Here is a 6,000-nt window from a genome sequence, read left to right as displayed (position 1 = left end):
CAGAAGCAGAGAGGGATTCAAAAGTAGTGACATTATGGGAAATCCAAATCTTTCTCCCTAATTATTGAATTAAGTCATGCCCTTCATTTAGTTCCCTCCTGACTTGCTGATTTGGAGTAAGGACACCATATTCTTGTCTCCAGCCTCCCATTTTTGGGCTGCTTGTTCCTTCCACTGGCCTTGCAGTGAGAGATTTGCCTCTTCTCCTATGGGAGTCAGGTGGTTTTTCTCTCACTGACCATTCATCACCGAAAAATTAAAGACCAAATCTAAATAGTTTATCTTGGCTCTCTGCAGTCAATGGAAAGAATGAGACGCCTACAAAGGGGTAGCTCATCCACCTATCTTGGACAATTATGGTGGAATAAGATGAATTGCTATTTCTTGATGATTTCCCCAGAGAGAATCAAGGTGACAAGTTTAGATAAGACAATTCACTTTTAGATGGAAAAAATAAGAAGAGGAATCTCACCCCACCAGTGTCGTGGCCTCCAGCAACCATATATTTTTCTTAAAAAATGCATCTTCTGCTGTCAGTGACATTATTTGTTTCTTTCCCTGGTGTAAGTGAGATGAAGTCAGAGTCACTGATTTCCCAGACAACCTATACAGGATGAACATACAGTAGGCTTTCATGGCTGGCCAGAACATGTTCTTCATATTAATATCTTTTTTTATTATGGATTTTCTATAGTCCTCTGTATATCACGACTAGTGTAGCAATTTCCAAACATATGCTTTGAAAATCTGTTTCAATTTATTATTGCTGCTGTTCAGTTTTTCTCTCACAGATCTGATATAACACAAAAGTGCATGTGCAAGCATACGTGAGTATAAATGCATGCATAAAAACAATAAAAGGCACGAGCCTTCTGCAAATGCTTTGCTGTGTTTGCAGTAGAAGCGACTGCTGCCCCATCTCACGCAAGCAGTAATATGAGCTGAAACTATAAAAGTTAATGATTGTTTCTTTTGCACAAAAAAAAAAAAAATTCAGTTAGCAAAAGCTGATTTTCTTCTAAACAAATTTTATTAATAGTAACCTGCATACTTTTTGAGTGGGGATGTTCCTGGAATAATGACTGAGCGTGGAATAGAAAGATACTGGTAGATAAGGAATGTTTTGCTTTAGGATGGTTAGAAATATAGCCAGAAAGAGGAAAAGCTAGTCCATGAAGTGCTGGCTCAGTTTTCTGATGTTAAAATTGCCAGTAATTCCTCATTTCAAGATCAGTAATGTCAAAAGGATGGAGCTTCCTTGAAGTGAATGTCTAACAGCACAGCTAATATGTATTGCTTTGCTCTCTGTGATGCTTGCCAGATTTTCAACAATACTTGAAAGGCCAAGTAGGATTTTTAGATTAGCAAGGCCAAGATAAGTTTTGGAAATTCATTTTCTTAAAATAATTTTTTTTAAACCACTGGCTAAGTGGATAAGTTGAGTTGAGGGTACTTTTCTTGTATAAGGTTTTCTTAGTGACAACCACATAGAACTGGGATCTGAGAAGCTTTCAGGAACATAACACCAAAAGATAGATTGGAGAGAAATCCCCACTCCCATTTCCCTGGGCTGCATATGATGTATTATTAAATGACTGCTGCTTTCTAAATAGGGTTATAATTTATCAGTTTCCATCACCTTTGTGTAAGAACTCTGTCAAGCCTGCAAAACTTTTTGTGAATATGTATTCAGGGCCATTTCACATGTTATTTATTCAGAGGCCATTAAGAGTGAATCTTTACATATTTTGACACAGTAATAGCTTGTGACGTAATTCTATACTCAGGGATTTTTACATTGTGGCATGTGTTATCCAGGAACTCCTCATAATATGTATTTTTATGATATATTTTGAAAGCTCACATAGAATTATTCTCACTTGTGCAAATACGCATTGCACAGGTTACAATTCTGATGAAGGAAGGAAGACCAAAAAGCAGACAGGTTTTCCATAGAAGGCTGGAGATCAGTGACTCATCTTGGAATATTCTACTGATGAATTGAAAATCCTCTTCTTTAAAATATATATAACAACATCTCTTTCCAGTTACACAGCTACACACAAATTAGATTGGGTTTCTTCTCTTTCAGCTGCTGAGTTTTGTGTGGCACAGCATAGCAGCAATCCACACATTAGCGGTAAATAGAATTTAATCTACACACTGTAGGAATTCTGGGAGAAATCCTATATTTAGGCTGTACTCCACTTTCCATTACAAAAGATTATTGTGACCTTTTTATGAGAAGCTATAATGCCTCCTTTGTATATAGTAGACTTTGACTTTTGGCAAGGGAAACAAATGCCTTTTCTGGAGAACTGGCTGACTTTTATGCTACTAACATTTCCCACTTTCCTCCCGACTGAGCTCCTCAGGAATATGTTGGCTGCACAGCAAAGCAGCAACAAGCTACACAGCCCCATCTAAAGCTGGGCTGGTGCCACCAGTGATGCAGCAGCAGTCTGGGCTGCACTGGGAATGCCTGAGAGCTGCCAGTGGGAGGGATCTCAACAGCCCTACTACTTACCCAACACGTGCTCAGCCTTCTGCCTGCCCAGCCTCTGACCAGGAAGGCCACATGGGCAGCTCTGGAGCAGAATGAATGATACGGCTAACAGTTCAGATTATTGATTTTCACAGAATTTTCAACTGGTTTACAACATTTACTCTGCAATTTTGTGATGGCTGACAGAAGTGATTGAAACCTTACCTAACAAAAACTTGGGAGTCAGGTCTTCAGCTTTGTAAAACCACAGACACTCATATGAAGCCAAAAATGACCCAAATTGTTTAAAGATATTCAGCCAGATTTTGACGTGTGACTGGGCAAATCACTAATTCTGGAAAGAGTATTATTTAAGACTAATGACACAGTAATCTGCAGTTCGTTCACTGCAACATAATGAAGCAATAAAGCTAAATGATTGTGTGTGTGTGTGTAGTTACATATCTGAGTCCTCTGTGAGTAACATTTATGGTAACTGCACAATGCATTCAGACACAGCTTCCTGACTGGCAATCTCACTGTCCTTTAGGAGTGTGCATTGATGGATCCCCACAGCAGCCTTGGGAGGGAGGCCAGTTTTGTTATCCTGAAATTACAGGAGAGGAAAGTGAAGCACCAACAGTCAAGTGACTTGTACATGGCCCAAGCCAGGAACAGGAGCCAGGAAGCAAATGTACTTTGATTTAGGGTGGGTGTGCCTCCAAGTGATTACAGTTCATGTTGCTCCTGCCTACGCCTGGGGTGCTTGGCTTCATGTTTTCTGATCCTGACTGGGGCTAAACCGCAAGACCATTCTTCGACATTTGAATGATAAAGAACAACAAGAGTAAAGATTTTCTGGTGGTTAGGGTGCTAGCCAAAGCCTTTGCAAGACCTGGGTCCGACATCATTCTTCCATGCAGTTCCTGGCAGAAGTTCTCAAGACCTTGATGATATTAGAGGTCTTTTCCAACCTTAATGATTCTGTGTGGGTGCCTCAGCTGGGAATTATAGCAAGTATGCACTGGATGCCAGGTGCCTGCCTAGGCAGTACTCTAAATCCTGCTACAACAGCCTCCTAGATGAATGCTTAGATCTATTTGGTTTTCGGTCAACCCCAGAGTCACTCAAGAGAAGGTCTGTTCCCCCCTCCCACTTCTGGACTTCCCTGCCTGTGCGGGTGCTGTGGCTCCTATGTCACTCGTGTCTGTCGGTGCATGGAATATATGTTCAGTATGGGCACTATGTAATTCCAGGCGTAGCATGGTTTGAATGTCAGACAGCAAGTTGCTCGAGTGCAGAGATATATATGGGGAGGCAAAAAGGAGGAGACATTCCATTTACTTTTTTTTTTTTGGTTGCTGAAGAAAGTGCTATTTGCTAATTAATAGCACAGTTCTGTGCTATATTTCACAACTTCCCTGTATATATTTTCATGATGACTTCCTTGAATCACATCCTGAGCTTCAGTACACATTAACTTCCTAGTGTGCTTCTTTCCTGTACTTACCCTCAGAAAAGCAGATAAATGAGAAAAAAGTTCCACAGAACAACCCATAAAATTACAGTCAAGTCCATATGGGATAGATTAGGTTCTTAACCCAATTATAGTGATATTTCAAGTATAGGCATCATGGAAAAGTTAACAAGTTAGGAGACTCATTCTGATGAGATTTGATATCCATCTGAATGGCAACTTGGCTTTCAACCATGGTTTGCTTTTGGAATCCATTGAAGTTCTTGGTAAAGTATCAGTAAGACTGTATTTGAGTCTTCCATTTGACCCACCCTGAGCAGTGACAGAATTTTATGCTTCAGGGCACATTTCAATTCAAAATAGAAAAATGGAGTATTTGTGACATACAAAGAGAAAATTATAGTATCAAAGGGTGCTGAAATTTGTCTATTGTCTTTACAGTTACATAAATTTAAAAGGAAAAAATGTTCACATATGTAAGTGCTAAGAAATGGATTATCATGTAGGAAGGAGCCATTGTGAAAATGTAGGCTATACTATTTGTAGCACCTTGTCTTTCTTCAGTGCAAAGAAGAGCTACTGACTTACTTTACCCTGCAGGAAATAAAATAATATTGCTTCTGCTTTGGTTTGAGATTTTGCATGCTTGAAAATTTGGTGTGAATTTTTATGCTTCCTAATCACATCTGAATATTACTTTCGTCCCTGGAAGTGTTCAAGGCCAAGTTGGATGGAGCCCAGATCAACCTGCCCTAGTAGGTGGCCATGCCCATGGTGGGTGGGGTTGGAGCTAGATGATTTTGATAGTCCCTTCCAACCCAAACCATTCCGTGACTCTAGGATCCTATGATACACTGACAGATGCTCCTTTGTCTCTGTCATACAGTAACAGTAAAAGTCCTCTGGCTCTTTGTGGGGTGAAATGACTGATGGAGCCCATTGAGGCTGTGCATGCTGTCTCTGGAATACACACCCTTACGGTAACTGCCTGCAGTCGTTATATCAGTTTTAAGGATTTATGTAAGACATAAATGCACCAGAACAGTGTTCCTTCAAAATAGGTACTGAAGCCAGGGAAGTAGTTTCTGAATCTACTTTGCTGCAGGGTGATTATAAATAGAACAGTGCTCAAAACATCCATGCAATGAAATTCTTTGGAAAGGACGAACTGCATATATATAAAGTTCTGCAAGATGCCGAAATATGCCTATTTCAGCATGTGTGTATATTTGCAATACATAACAAGTGCCAGGGCTTTTTTATTTTAAGACTTCAAAACATTTTATATAACATGTTTACATTGTCATTCCAGCAAAGTAATCATCAGAAAAGAACATCATGAGCTTTATATGTAAATCATATTTCAAATGCATTTATTTGGTAAACCATACCATGCATGTAAGTTTGACAGAGTTGCAATTGTTTGCACTTTCCTCCTGGACCAATAAGTGAGTACTTGGCCATCCCTCTTTTTACCCCTTTGTGCTAATTGTTACATTTTGTTGCAGTACTGAGGGGAAAGATGTGCTGATACTGAGAAATAACAGAGGAAGTGTAGAGCTGTGGAAAAGCTTTTTTTAAGGGCACCTCCAGCTTTTCTCAGAATGGGTGCTTAAAGGTGCACGTCCTCTGTGGATACTGCTAGCAGTGCTCTCAACATTTCCCTTGCATGCTGGATCATGACTAAAGAACATCAGTTTTACTTCCATGTCTGATCGAAGCCATGTATGCAACACGCTTAGGCCAGCTGTTGCAAGAGAACAAGTAAGATGGCCTATGGCAATTTCCTTTTTTTCTGGAAGACTTTCATGCAACCCAAGGCACATCAATACCACAGATTAATTCCATATATGCTAAGAGAATTCTTGAAAATCCAGGGGACAATGTCTGGAGACTGACACTGAGGTGTTCTTAGATGTCAAAAAACAGTTCACAAAAGTGAGGGGAAGAAGATTAAATCCTCCTATTGCTGAAATAACTGGAGTTCAGCTGTCAAAGAGCACAGTCCACATGTGTAAACCTTCTCTATAATGGCAGT

The sequence above is a fragment of the Lichenostomus cassidix genome, chromosome 1, assembly GCF_008360975.1.
Source record: "Lichenostomus cassidix isolate B80296 chromosome 1, HeHo_3.0, whole genome shotgun sequence".
NCBI lineage: Eukaryota > Metazoa > Chordata > Aves > Passeriformes > Meliphagidae > Lichenostomus > Lichenostomus cassidix.
This window is presented reverse-complemented; position numbering follows the sequence as displayed.